Here is a 15,892-nt window from a genome sequence, read left to right as displayed (position 1 = left end):
ACAAGGTGTGCCATGGTAGCTGATAACATGTCACGCAACCGTTTTCAGACCCTCCTTGCATCTCTCCACTTCGCTGACAATACGGATTCATCAAACAGGCAAGAAGGGGACAAATGCTGGAAGATCCGTCCATGGCTTGATATGTTCCGCAAACAATGTCTTCAGATCACCCCAGAAGAGTACAACTCTATCGATTAACAAATGGTGTCTTTCCGAGGAACGCGCAGCCCAATAAGGCAGTATGTCAAGAGCAAGCCCCACCCCTGGGGATTCAAGATCTGGGCCCGTTGCACTTCCACAGGAATCCTCTGTGATTTTCAGGTGTATGAAGGTGGCACTGGGAAAAGAACCACATTTGGCATGGGAGGAGACGTGGTGCTCAAGCTGTGTGAAACTCTTCCACCAGGCCAGACCTACAAAGTGTTCGCTGACAACCTGTTCTCTTCAGCACCACTGGTGCTTGAGCTTCTTCAGCGGCAGATCTTCTACACGGGTAACAGACACACACGCACGCACACACACACACATACTGACACACTTATGCACACTGACATACAAGTCTTGTTTTTGTTTCTAGTTTTGTCACTCATTTTGTCTTATTGTTTATGTATTACAGGAACACTCCGCAGCAATCGCTTGTCTGGATGTCAGCTTGAGGATGACAAGAGTTTAGCCAAGAGAGGCAGAGGATCTTTCGATTCCAGGGTTGAGAAAGAGGGATCCATGGCCATTGTAAAGTGGTATGACAACAGACCGGTCACCTTGATCTCTTCTCACACAGCAGTGGAACCACAAGACAAAGCTCGCCGCTGGAGCAAACAAGAGAAGGCATTCCTTGACGTCAACCGGCCACACATCGTCAAAGAGTACAACACCTTCATGGGGGGGGTTGACCTCATTGATGGATGTATTGCCAGGTACAAATACAAAATGAGGTCACGGAGGTGGTACATCTACCTGTTCTGGCACATCATCATGCTAGCCCTGGTCAACGCGTGGCTGACCTACCGCCGTGACTGCAAGCTGCTTGATCAGAGGCCACTAAATCAAAGAAGATTCCAGGCAGAGGTGGCAACTAGCCTCATCCTCATCCAGGCACAAAGGGGGCGCCCATCACTCGACAGCAGAACCCCATCTCCATCAGCACCTCGCAAGAGAGTCCGTGTCGGAGTGCCTGATGATGTTCGTCTGGACCAGGTTTCACACTGGCCTGTGAAATGTGCCAAGCGTGGCCGCTGTAAAATCTGCAAAACCAATGTAACCACCACCGTGTGCGAGAAATGTGACGTGCGTCTCTGCTTCACTGAAGAGAGAAACTGTTTCAAAACATACCATTTTGCCTAGGCATACACATAAACGTTCAAGCTCTGGTCTATATTTCTACTTTGCCCAGAAACAAATTTGTTACAAATTCCACAAAAGTTGTTGAGCTTTTAGGTTATTCATTGTGGAATTACAAATGTTATTTATATTATTCAGATGGTATTTATGTTGTTGGATGTTGATCTGAGGATATACAAATAAAAAGACAAAGAAATACATTCTCAGGCTGATACATTTCAAAAGATTCAGATTAAGGTGTAACATATAATTTAACTGTTTTAAGCCCGAAGTGACATCTAGGTCACTTTTGAGATCTTTGTCACCTACTGGCACAATTTTGAAAATTATTTGAGAAATGTGTTCTATGTGCTCTATTTAATATGTTTTATGCCCCCCATAATTTGCCTTGCTGTAGAAATGGGTCCGGGTCTTTATGGGTTAAAACCTAATTATTTGTAATACATTTCAGTACATTCAAATAATAAATATAATTTTATGCTTTGGCATCTCAAACCTCCAGAATGTCAGGTGGCACAACTGTCCATGCAAATAAGGGGACTAAGAAAACTATACAAAAATATATTTTAATGATAACAAATTCAAAATAAAATACTTTGGCATGATTTTATGTTTGAAACCTTTTTAATGAACCACATTTTTTAAATACCAATAGTTTAAGCCATTGAGTTAACTGAATAACTTTTGTCCGGTCATTTTTATGTTCTCAAATGTCAGAGTGGCACAACTGTAAACATGGGAAACGGGTTAAACAGTAAACAGGATATTGCATCATCTAGAGGACCTCAAATGACCCGAGTTATTGAGTGAAAAGGTTTGTAGAGCTCTCTCAAATATTGATAAAAATAGCTACTTTTACCTCATAGGTAGGCTGGTACACTTCAGGTGGTACAACCAATATATAACAAGGAAAAAAATGTTTTACCACAAAACTCTTTATTCAAGTTAAAAGTGATGTGTATTAATTTCCTAGCAATGGTGAAAGCTAAAACAGGCGTCCAGGTAGAAGCCTTTTTAATTTGAAATTAGTTGCAAAAGTCAGGTGGCGCAACCAGCGTCAGGTGGCAAAACAGCGGCTTTGTTTACTGTATATTGGTACACATGCCATATGGGCAATTCCATGCAAAGGTCACCCTTATCATAGATAGAATACAAATATAACTGTTGTTAAAATGTTCACTTAGGGCTATATTTTGTTGCATGGAACCAGTCTGATCGAAATGTATAGACAATTACACTCTTTTATATAATATACACGTTGTGCACTCGTGCAAAAAAACGTTTTGTACCATTTCAAGAAAGGGGTAAATGGACTCCAGTTTTCAATAAAATGTTAAAATGTTCCTAATTGACAAAGGAATAATAGAGCATTGTGTATGCTCAGCTTGAGTTAAAAGCACAACTCCTTAAATGCATTAAGCCTTTATGAGTCAGTGAGTTCCATGGCCAAGTCACGTGCCGATGCTACAACATCCAAGTTTCTGTGCAAAGCTTATTTATACCAATGGTTAGTTTAACAAATCTTTCCCCTTTGTTGCTTTAAAAAACTCTAATGATGTGTTGTATGGACGTGACATTACGGACGCTACACAATGTTAATTTTCACAATACACTGTTCACAACACAATGTCAATTTTCTCAAATGAAAATAATTTAGTTTTTCGGCATGTTATATATATATATATGATGTGAATAGCTATTATGCTGAATGCATTCATTTGTAGATTTGTAGAATAATTTTTTTGTCTTTAAATGTGAAAATCGGATGCTAAAGATACTAAATACCGGGCCACTAGAATGCAATGATCTTAAATTGTTAAGTACAAAACACCAACTCAAAATTATTATGTGTTAGGGATTATAAACATTCTAATGGATACTTGTGAAAATAATTCACTTAAAATAAATAGTCGGAAAATAAATATATAATAACAAATATTTGGTTCCGCCACCTGACATATTTTGGAAAAAAAGGAATTTAACCGCTTTGAAATATATTTAAATAACAAAAGTTGCTTAGACACACTGCTGCAGATGTAAAAATATGCATGAAATCCATTTTGAAAACACTTGTAAAAATGCGTTTTTAGAAACCTTATTTGTCATTGACCCACGTACATTTAGCTTAAAGTGTACATAATCTAGCTAGCTAGATTCAAGATGGCGCCGACGATGGCAGCCGCGGTAGCTAGGTGTGCTCTGTTCTGTCTTGTTTTGTCTGTTAATTCAGTGTTCTGACAAGATTTCCGGGGGTTCTCTAACAAGAGAAGCACTTCTTAACATCAGGACTACAACTCCTGTGGATTTATTTCCCACTTTTCAGATTCAGATTCACTTTATTAGCCATTTGCAGTGTAACCTGCATTGGAAAAAATGTGCGCAAGTAGCTCAAAGTGCAAAGTCAACACATCAGAGGACACAACATAAAAACCACATGAAGCCTCAATATAAAAAATGCTCAATATAAAAATGCTGTACAATGAAAACCATACATAAATTAATTTAAAGTGCCTAGTTTAAGATGCTTTGTTCAAAGCAATCACAGCTTGTGGAAAGAAACTGTGTAAATGGCGATCAGTAGAACATTTGGCAGAACGATACCTTCTCCCTGAGGGAAACATCTCAAAGAAAGCCCCTGCTGGATGGCCTAAGGCATTAGCCAGTTGTAAAGCTCGATTCAATAGTCTAGCTTTATATGTGAACTCCAGGAGCGGAAAAGTGCAGCCAATAATTCTGCTGGCTGAACGAACCACTTTATTCAAAGCCTTCTTCTCTTTTTGAGTGAGATTATCAAACCACACACTAATACAACTGGTTAGGACACTCTCAATTACACAATAGTAAATAGCTTTGTCTTAGCAGCGAAGCATCGCAGGAGAGGTAAATGGGCATTAGGCACGTCAATAACAGGACAAATTAATACAACGAGATACAACTACTTGTATACTGTAGGTAGGCCTAATTTATTTAAGTTTAAACATATTTAACAACATATTACCACACAAAAGAAGTACATTTACTAATGGCCAAGACTGCAGACCTTGGCCTCTCGCTTTCACACACGCACTCTTTCTTTCTCTCTCTCTCCCGCACCGTCTCGCTCACTGCGCATAGTGGTGTAAAATGAACGACAACAATGAACAAATGCTGAGTTCTGATCAAGAGTTTTGTGCAAGCAATTTAAGGTCACGATTCTTGTCCCAAAAATGGCAGGCTTCATTCAGTGATTGAAAAAAATATTATTAACATTAATTGAAGTTTTACAGTATAGAACCGACTAGGGGTGGGCGATATGACCAAAATCTCCTATCACGGTATGATTAATTTTATATCACGGTTACGGTATATATCACGGTATAGTAATTGATAAAGTAACTATAGTCCATTTAATTAAGAAATGGTACTATATAACCATACCGTACTTCATCATCACACTTGATTATTTATTACAAACAAAAACAACTGCCTCATGAGACAACACTTGAGTTAAAAACAAGACTCAAAGTTACTAGTACGAGCGTTCCGATTGGCTGATGCGCAGTCATGCAATCCGCGTGGTGACCTAGTACTCACAGCGCAATACGGATCCATAATGCCCCTCAGACTAACGGGGGGGGGGGTTAAAAATAATTCCTTCGTTAACAATTACACAGAACTTTATTTTATTAAATATTCATCCAGAATTATTCACACCTTCACAAAATCAACCACAAACAAATAATTTCTGCACATGCAAGTAGCAACGCTAGTGCTAAATAACAATTTAACTGGTCGGCTCTATGACGCCAGGTAAGTAGCTAGCTCCTGAGACTTCTCACCAAAAGAACAAAAGGGAACCTTCGACAGGTTAAGACATGTTCGTAGGTACCTAGCGAAAAGTAGCCTGAACTTTCCTAGATCTTAAGCTAATGCTGAATGCTCGCTGATATAGCTGTCTGTCTTACTAGAACGGCGAATGTATGCATCGTTGCTAAGGTGGGTTGAAGTTGTGACTATGTATGTGAGAAAGACGCGTAAGTGACAGAGAGAGAGCAGAAAAAGGAAATGTTTAACCTAAATAGTGTTAAAAAAAATATATACGAAATGCAATATGTGTGAATTCTGTGGCGCATCGCCACAAATTTGTCTGTGTGGGAAACACTGAAAAGTATACCGCGGTTGAAACAGTATAGCCAAATATCTCCCGGTAGACACATTTCTACCGTAGCACGGTATATACCGTCATACCGCCCAGCCCTACAACAGCCACGTGCAATTCAGCTAGCAGGTGAAGATACAAACAACAAAAATCACCAGTTAACTTAAGGGCAATTCCATGCAAAGGTCACCCTTACCATAGAAAAAATAGCAAATTTTGCCCACACAAATATAACCATTGTTAAAATGTTCACTTAGGTCTATATTTTGTTGCATGTTACCACTCTGATTTAAATTTATAGACAATTGCACTCTTTTACATAATATACAAGTTGTGCACTCATACAAAAAAAACATTTGTCAAATGGCCGTTTTGTACCATTTCAAGAACGGGGTAAATGGACTCCAGTTTTTAATAAAATGTTGCCATTTAGCATTTTCCTGATTGACAAGGGAATGATGGAGCATTGTGTATGCTCAGCTTGAGTTAAAAGCACAACACCTTAAATGCATTAAGCCTCTTGTTTATGAGTCAGTGAGTTCCATGGCCAAGTCACGTCCGTAACGTTTTGTAAAATAAGTTTATGCCTATCAAACAGTGCCGATGCTACAACATCCAAAGTTTCTGTGCAAAGCTTATTTATACCAATGGTTAGTTTAATTAACACATCTTGCCCCTTTGTTACTTTTAAAAACTTTAATGTGTTATGGACGTGATGTTATAGGACGCTACACAATACACTGTTCCCAACACAATGGAAATGTTCTCAAATGAAACGGCAAAGCTGACAATCGTGTTTTCGGCTGTTATAACCCCTTTCACCGACGTGTTTCAGTGAAACAGACATTCCAGTCATGATTATAGTCGGAATCATTGGCAGGGCTCGACATTAACTTTTTGAGGCACTTGTCCTTTGGACAAGTACATTAACGTTTCACTTGTCCATACACAAAAGTCACTTGTCCGGGTAAAGATCATTTTATTTAAAAAAATAATTATGTTGACATTTCTAGTTAGCTAGCGTTGGCAGTGATGTACCAGGCAAGCGTTAGCAGCATTTGTATTGGTTGAATGTACATAGTTAAATATCTGCTAATATTCAACTGTAAAGTAGGCTATACACCAATGGCGATTTTAGACCCTTTTTAGGGGTGCTCAAGCACCCCCAAAAACATAATAAATACAAAAATATATTATTCTTTATTATCATTTGATGCTGGTAGTTCATGAAGAAAGGGACATCCTTAGTTTTTTCATTCATTCAATATTTTGAATAATAATACATACATCTATTAATTGTTATCAAGTGAAATTAGGGTTTTATGTTAGCAAGGGGGTTTAGCACTTTTGCAAGGCACTGTATTCATGTCACATTCTAATTGGGGGCTGAGCACCCCTAGAGGTCTGATCCTAGAATCGCCCTGGCTCACAGGCTCTCACGCCAAACCTTGTACTTCTCACGCTGAGAAGGCAGCCAACCAAGTAGTCCTGCTAACAATGTAAACAGTAATGGACAAGGTGCGAACACCTGTGAAAGCTTGTCTCGGGGCTATTTGTCTTATTTCAGATACAGTATAAGGTTAGATAGCTTGCAAATACTGAGGATAGCCTACCGAAGTAGAGTTAGCCATTGTCGTGGCGATGCTGGCTAACGTTAGCTGTATAACATTTCACTGGGTCTTAAAGCGTTGCTTGATTTACTGAATTTATTATGAAATATTATGTTCTACTAGCCATTTGCCTACTTGAGCAAGTCACAGTTTTTTAAAGCCCTGATAGTGTAACTGAGATGACACAGTAAATAATTCCTCTTTCAAGTGATAAGCCCTCGTTCAAGTGTTTAGCATTAAATTAGCTGCACGGTCTGTAGAGATCTTGGGACGAAGCCACTTATTTTGTGTTTTGCTAATGCAGAATTCGGTCAAATGAAATCGGTAAAACAGACAATGGAACATAACGTGAAGTAACATAGCATTTTATTTTGTTTGAGTTTTAACTTGTCCAGTGGGACAAGTAAAGTTCTCTTCCACTTGCCCTACAAAATATCCACTTGTCCCAGACAAGCGGACAAGCCTTAATGTCGAGCCCTGATGGGTAACATGATATAGCCTTAACATATCTTCAACGATCGACATCTTCTCCAGTGATACTGAAATATCGAGTAGCCTACTCTCATCTTCCGAATTAACGTACCGGTACGTTTATTTTTTTTACCCGAAAAATCCACCCGGTACATTCTTATTTTGGACGGTACGTTTATTTTTTTTGGGGGGGGGGGGGAATCGAGACATAATTTTAGAAAATTCCATGCACTTTTTTCGGAATTTGAACTCTTTGATGTGAAAACGTTAGCTAGCTAGCTACTGGCAAGTAGCTAACATTAGCCAACGACATTAGCTACCAACTGGTTGTCAGTGCAAGCTAGTAAATGTTAGCGAGAGCCTCATTATGGCTCGGATGTTAGCTCTAGCTACTGTACACTCACATAACGGTTCCCATTCAGTACACCAGCATGACAGTCACAACCTATAGACAACGACCCTCTCATCGTCAAATAGAAATCCCAGGGCATTTACTTTTTTATATTTTGCAAACTCAAGTACAGTAGATACTTTGAAGGTGTAACTAGTACTGGTGCAAGTTTAGGATTGTATGCCGCACAAGACGCGGAATATGAGGTGCTGCGAGATGATGTCATTAGAAATATCACAGCACCTGCAATTGTGCTGCGCGGCAGTCGTGTCTACTATAAGTTTGTTGAGGTACTGTATACCAGTAGTCATGGCATGTTTGTTATTTGACAGATTTGTAACTATGTATTTCCAAGCTACATGCATTGAAGTATTTTCCTAGCAATGCTTTATTTGGTAGTGGTTGTCATGTTGACTGTAAGCTGTTTAAGGAAAAGTGATAGTACTAGTACATGTATGTTTGTAACTAGACAGCCTCTTTTTTTACTTTGTAATTAAGTGTGTCCAGTGGTTTTCATGTTATGTTGCAGTCATGTTGACTGTAAGTTTTTGAGGAAAACTACCATATATTTGTAACAGCCTCTTTTTAGAAAATGTCTAATGATTATGTATTTCCAAACTACAGGTTTTTAAGTTTTTTCCTAGCAATGGTATATTTGCTGTCCATTTCTACTCCTGATTGCAAGTGACTGATTGCAAAAGATGCGCACTTACACTGATAGGAACACATTTTGATCGCATATGGACAGTTTGCGTGCTGATTTGGCAATTTTCCGGGGGGTACTTTTATTCCGGGGGGTACTTTTATTAGATTTTGAGGATTTGTCCGGGGGGTACTTTTATTCCGGGGGGTACTTTTATTCGGAAGATAAGAGTAATTGTCTTGCCGTAACTGTCTTTGCCATAACCTCGATCCCCGCTCCATTTTTGTAATATTTACTTCCTACTAGAGAGGCAACTCGAAAGTGCTCAAGGGACTCGATTGGTTTAGGCAATTAAGGCGGCGCTCTGTAATTTGCTGGCGCTACCTGTCGGATCAAGCTGAGGTAGAGTTGACAGCTTCGATCAAAGATGTCTTAAAGGGGTCATTGACTGTGTTTTGGGGGTATTTCACACAGTTTATTTGTAACTCAATGTTTTTAATTTCAGTGCTTGATTAATAGTTTAATGTTGAAAATCACTATTCATGTAAGCGTTTTATGTTATTTGCAGAAGACTGGTCCAGACGCGTCACATCCATGACGTTCAAACGTCATATCCGAAATGCTGGCTTCCCAAAAAAGACAAATATAAAAAAATTAAAAAATTGCACTCAACGGAAAGCGGATTTTTCCCTTCACAGACGCAAGTCTGTAAATTAGGGAATGAGCAGTATATTAGCAACAGCCGGTATAATAGCAACAGCGCCGGAGTCCCGCCCACAAAGTCACTTGCATTTCACTTTTTGATACTAACGTTTCAGATTGTTAAAATAGGAACCAAAATGTCATTATCAATGCTATTTTGGTGGCCATCTTAAAAATCTCCAGTGACATTTCAGATGGTTTTCTTAATTTTTCTCAAAACTATTTCACAAGTTATTTTAGATGTGAAAAGCGCTGTGAAAGTTTGATTCTTGATTTCCCAACAGATTCTGTGTGTATTTCAGACATGTCACATCCATAACAGAATAATGTCACATCCATAACGCAGGTTTTTCCTCATAAAAGTCTGCATAAAAGACTAAATGTTTAAAAAAATTCAATTTTTATATTTACCTAAAACTCCATGATCATGTCAATATCAAACTTTCTACATTAGACTTAAGGGTTCACAGAGTTACAGAAAAAAGTACAGTCTCCAGAAAAATGACTGTCATCACACATCCATAACGCAGGTGTTTTTGTAATAATTTTGTGTCTGAAAAATATTTTTTGCAAAAAATTGTTTTCCTACTCTATTCTACCCATTGAGTACTTTCAGAATATGCATGACTAATTTAAATATTGTAAGAAGCTTTGTTTTACTGATATATTTTTCTTGTCATTTTGAGTACAAATGTCACATCCATAACGCTGGAATTGCCCTTAACCTATTGGAGGAGTGAGTTCTAAATATTACCGACGCTTCCACCAGAGTGAGTTATTTTCCAAAACGGAAGCTAGCAAGCTTTGGTTAGCTTCTGTTACCTAGCAACCTAGCATAATACTCGTAGCAATGCTACTACCTGCTAGTGTTACTTGTTGGCCTCCTAATTGTACATTTTGAAGCCATACTATAGCGTTTGTCATATATTTTTTGTCTATCGGAAAATAGTCGGTTGGAATGTTCAGAATTACACGTGTGACGGTACTCTGTGGGGCCCGCTTTCGAACGATCACATATGTTATCGTTAAAGATGCTGTAAAGCAAATTCCATGATTTACTTCTCGGTACGTTATACACATGGGAAATTAGTTGCTGTAAGCATGTGCAAAGCGTGAAAACGCCAGGGTTAGTTTTTTTTTTTTTTTTTTTTTTTTTACATTCGAATATTAATTTTCACATTCGAAATTCTTTTTTAATCTTTTTTTTTCTTCTATGGGATAGACTGTTGTACAGTACTAGTAGCTTAAGTACTATCTATCGTGCCGTGGTGTACTGGCAGCATCATACATTTAAGCAATTCAAGACTTGCATGTGCAGTAAGTAATGTCACATTAAATAATGTATTTAAACTCAAGCTTCTGTGGTGCGTCGCTGTCTTCAATGCCACAGGCTAAACTTTCCCAAAAGAAACGTTTTTCATTTCCGGCACATTCAGTATAGTTTGGCTAGCAACATCAGCTAGGCTAACTGGCTCGCAGCTTCTCCATGCAGGGCTCTAGACTGAGACCAAAGGGTCGGCTTTTTTTACTGACAATGATCGCTTCCAGCAAACTTTTTTTGAATGAGCATTTCCTCCTAAATAAATATCAAGCTTATTTACGTGTTTGGCTGCATATTTTCAGTTAGCAGATGGTACTGTTTGAATCGCGATTCCATCTGAAAAATACTGCTGGTGACAACGTTGGTAAAATAGCTAGTTTCAAAAGGGGTTTGGCTTGTTTAATAATAAACTGACCCATCTGCAACGGACGCACGCCCTACAATTTCCCCTATAAATTGTACCATCTGTAGTTCCTCTTTCAAGTAATAAGCCCGTGTTCAAGTGTTGAGCATTAAATTAGCTGCATGGTCTGTAGAGATCTTGGGACGAAGCTGCAACAGCGTACATAACAGAAAGTGTTTCGTTCTGTAGAAATTGTGTAAATGTTTTATGTAGTTAGATGGTCCGAGGAGAATGAGTGGAGTTGGTGAAGCGTCCTGGTGAGTAGCTGTCATTCGCCATAGTTCTAGTACTAATCTGAGGGCTAGTTTCCATAGATATTTTGTCTAAGGATATCTATGCCTAGTCTCCTCCACGTCTCCCCAACGTGACGTCATCACCAAATTGCGCTAATATGCTAATGCTAACACCAAAAACCTTTAACACCATTTAGAGACACCATTTAGAGATTTTTTGTATGATATACATTTCTTGAGTGCTTCATATACCCATTTATCAACAGTGATGTTTAACCTGCACTATGGCCTTTAAGTCACGCTCAGAAATGTGTCATATACATATTGAAATCACAAGAATTGTGAATCACAAGGGCTGTCAACAAATATTCTATATTCGAATATATATTCGAATAGTGGCTAAAAACTGAAATTCGAATGTGAAAATGTATATTCGAATGTAAAAAAAAAAGAATCTGTCTGCTTTGAGGGTTGGCGCGCGCCTCAGCTTTACTGCTGACAGTTGACTTGTGTGGAAGATGGCAGAAAGTGTAGAACCCAGCTTGACCGCAGCAGAGAAAGTGTTTGTAACCCCCAAAAAATCGAAAGAGTGATGTCTGGAAATATTTCGGATTTTGGTCAGTTGATGGTAAACTTGTTGAGCCTACAACTAAAGTAGTGTGTAAGCTATGTAAGCTAGAGTTAGCTTACCATTCAACAACTATCAACTTGAGGCTACATCTCCATGTTTACTACAGCACAGCTCGCTAGGAGCGTTCAATGTCGGTTCTAGGGCTGGGCGGTAAGACGGTATATACCGTGCAATGGTAAAAATGTGTCTTCCGGGAGAGATTTGGCTATACCGTTTCAACCGCGGTATACTTTTCAGTGTTTCCCACACAGACTTATTTGTGACGGTGCGCCACAGAATCAACACCGGCCGCCACATATTGCGTTTCGTTTTTTTTTGTTTTTTTACACTATTTAGTTTAAACATGCAATTAATTATTTCAGCTGCATTTCCTTTCCCTGCTCTCCCCCCGTCTCTTTGTCACTTACGCGTTTTTCTCACATACATAGTCACAACTTCAGCACACGTTAGCAACGATGCATACATTCTCCGTTCTAGTAAGACAGACAGCTATATCAGCTAGCATTCAGCATTACCTTAAGATCTAGGAAAGTTCAGGCTACTTTTCGCTAGGCACCTACGAACATGTCTTAATCGAAGGTTCCCCTACTTACCCGGCGTCATGGAGCCGACCAGTTAAATAGTTATTTAGCACTAGCGTTGCTACTTACATATGCAGAAATTATTTGTTTGTGGTTGATTTTGTGAAGGTGTGAATAACTGTGGATGAATATTTAATAAAATAAAGTTCTGTGTAACAAATTGTTAACAAAGGAATTATTTTTAACCCCCCCCCCGTTTGTCTGAGGGCATTACGGATCCGTATTGCGCTGTAAGTGCTAGGTCACCACACGGATTGCATGACTGCGCATCAGCCAATCGGAACGCTCGTACTAGTAACTTTGAGTCTTGTTTTTAACTCAAGTGTTGTCTCATGAGGCAGTTGTTTTTGTTTGTAATAAATAATCAAGTGTGATGATGAAGTACGGTATGGTTATATAGTACCATTTCTTAATTAAATTGACTATTTACTATATTAATTACTATACCGTGATATATACCGTAACCGTGATATAAAATGTATCATACCGTGATAGGAGATTTTGGCCATATCGCCCACCCCTAGGCTGTTGATTCGATAGCCATTGCTGAACGCCCTTGCTCACGTTTGTATTTTTGGTGCATTATTATGCTGAAGTAGTTACACTGCATTAAGGTAATGTAATTAATAGTGGGTTAATTGTTATTATTTGCTACAGAATGATTAGCCTATATGTCAAGATAAAATTAAGCAGACACTGTACACGTGCTTTAGAGTGGCCTACCTTAATCGATAGGCTAAGCTACTGACCTTTTACAATAAGTTGTTACGTCAATTATGAATTGGTAGTATTTATGCCATTTAGAACATACTTTATGAGTGGAAGGGGTGTCTTTAAGTAGCCTAACATCATTGTTTTAGGGGAAATAGGACGAAAATATGTGCAATATTATCTAATAGACAGTAAATTATTACATTAACCTGCTCCGAAATGTAGTGAACTTTTCTGAATCATAACGCTATTATTCATTACTTATTTTTCAGATGAGTTTGTTAAAATATTTCTCTAAGAAAAGGAAGACGCCTGATGATGAAGATAACCAGGTAGCCTAAATTCACACAACCTAGCTAATTTGCATTGGGGGTTTTATTTCGATCAGATACCCACAATGCTTTAAAAATATAAATGTTTGGCTACTACAATATTTTACAATGTCATTACTGGTTGCCTGATGAAATATTAGACAGGTGACAGAAGCAAACAGGCAGGAGTAGTGCTGGTGGTGGATTGAGGAGGAGACCAGAGTAAAGTACAAGACCAGAGTGAAGTGCAAGTACAGAGTGAAGCAGTGGAGCACAATGTAACAGGAGAGAGGGCAGAAAGAGAGGAGAGTGGAGGAGAAGAACATGGCAGCATTGTGTGTGAATAAATATATTTGTTTGGTTTGCAGCCAAGTGTCAGTTCCGTTTCTTGGGGTAAAACATTTGGCGGCGGCGGGGCTGGGTATGATGGAAAGGAGTGTACTCGTCTTCCTTTACATCCGTTTACACAGTTGGAGACGAGAACTGTCTTGGGTGAATTTCGTGAGACATGCTAATGCTAGTGGCTAGCGGGCGTTTCAAGCTTGAATGTCACAAATCTTTGTAGCTCTAATGTAGTATTTTTTGTAAATTCGGAAGCTTCCTTCTGTAATAAGATTCAAAAGTTCTCCCACATTTAACATTGATATATTGATATGGAAATTCCCTCATTATGACTAAGTTCACTATAAATCTGGTTAGTCGCATAACAGTACAGTACCTGGGCATGATTGTGAGTCTGACTTCAAAACATGAAACCAAACTATCAGGCTTAGCTACTACTGCTACTACTACCTAGTCCAAGTAGCATTGCTAACGTCGTTAGCCAGGACGAGCTGGATGACCCCAACAGCCTCGATAATCCTTTTCAATGTAAACATTACATTATTATTTTAGCAAATAAGCAAACATGAGTATGACCAACCTTCAGGTATTCTGTTTATGATCAGGCAATTAGTCCCAACGGTCCTTAACTGTACAGTTTGCCTACAGCACGGGGGTTTGCTAGCAATAAAAAAAATCTGCACCAGCAATCTGATAACGTCATTGGTCTAGAGTCGTCACTGAAAGGGGCGGGAAAGAAGCGTCCTGCAAAATAGATAGGCTGCACATGACGATGAAGTGAAGATGATGCTGTTGCACACATTTGGGCTACTTTGTGAATGTCAATTGGATAGTAAAATTGGATTAATAATGAGCTGTCATGCCCTCAGAATTAACTAAAAACTGCTGTGTCCACTACCAGGGGCGCCGCCAGGAATTTTGGGCCCCATGACAAAAAACTCTAATTGGGCCCCCTGCGCAGCTGTTGTCACCACAAATATAGGACCTAACCAGAGAATGGCTGTTTATCAATCCGAAGAACACCGAGAACGCAAGTAGGTCTTAGTGATGGGAAGTTCGGTTCTTTTTACTGATTCGGTTCTTTGAATCTCGTTCAGTAAAATGAACGAATCTTTTTTCGAGTCATTTGTTCATTTCAGGGGGGGGGGGGGGGGGGGGGTTTGGGGCTATACGTCCACTGCAAAGGACGTATAGCCCCTATACGTCCACTGTAGGTTAGTGCATGACATGTGCACCAGCAAATACTATTTCAAAATAAATTCCTGCATTAAAATAATGTATCATGAGTTTGTATGATTTGGTCATGTATTATCACACTAGCATTTAATTATCACGTCAAACAATTACACTGCACTAAACTGTAAGTGTAACGGTAAAGTAAAAATAACAAAACCAGTCAGTATGATGACTTGAGCGAATATCATTCATTCACGTCTTACTAAAACAGCGGCCACGCGAAAGGGAATAAGGAAACTGTTTCCTCTACTAAAAAATACAATGCGGGTCACGTGAAAAAAGGATCCAAAGACTCGTAGAAAGACCGAGTCGGGGAAGGAACTAATCATTCGTTTCCTCTAGCTACAGAGCCTATGCAGGTCACGTGAAAAATGATCCAAAGACTCGTAGAAAGACCGAGTCGGGAAAGGAACGAATCATTCGTTTCCTCTAGCTACAGAGCCTATGCAGGTCACGTGAAAAATGATCCAAAGACTCGTAGAAAGACCGAGTCGGGAAATGAACGAATCACTCGTTGAGAGGACTCGTTACTCCCGAGTCCTTATAAGGATTCGTTCAAAATGAACGAATCGTTCACGAACGACACATCACTAGTAGGTCTACATTCTTTTGAAGAACCTTCTAAGGACGGAGAATTAATTGAGATGGTTAGGGTTTTCCTGGACTCGCAGCATTATGATAACATTGACTAACTCCAAAGACTAGATAACAAAGCTAAAAAATGGTCCGTCTACCTGTAATTTTACGTTTTCTGTAGCCCTTGCTAACTTACAGTACCTGTTAACTAGTGTCTGCACTGCACTGAGATGCTAGCGAGGTTATCGACA

The 15,892-nt window shown here is 39.1% G+C and overlaps 1 protein-coding gene across 9 annotated transcripts in view; it reads right to left on the bottom strand.

Moving 5' to 3' along the window:
• The window catches only part of ppip5k2 (diphosphoinositol pentakisphosphate kinase 2), a 101,029-nt gene extending 86,492 nt beyond the window's left edge, over nucleotides 1-14,537 (bottom strand). For all 9 annotated transcript variants that reach the window (XM_047050378.1, XM_047050380.1, XM_047050381.1 and 6 more), the window contains exon 1: nucleotides 14,410-14,537. The gene's annotated coding sequence lies outside the window, so the exon portion shown is untranslated. The remainder of the gene's footprint in view (nucleotides 1-14,409) is intronic.
• Between the last annotated feature and the right edge of the window lie 1,355 nt (nucleotides 14,538-15,892).

This window comes from Hypomesus transpacificus, unplaced genomic scaffold (assembly GCF_021917145.1).
Source record: "Hypomesus transpacificus isolate Combined female unplaced genomic scaffold, fHypTra1 scaffold_111, whole genome shotgun sequence".
Lineage (NCBI taxonomy): Eukaryota > Metazoa > Chordata > Actinopteri > Osmeriformes > Osmeridae > Hypomesus > Hypomesus transpacificus.
Note: the sequence above shows the minus strand (reverse complement) of the source record. Positions and strands in the feature narration are given on the sequence as shown.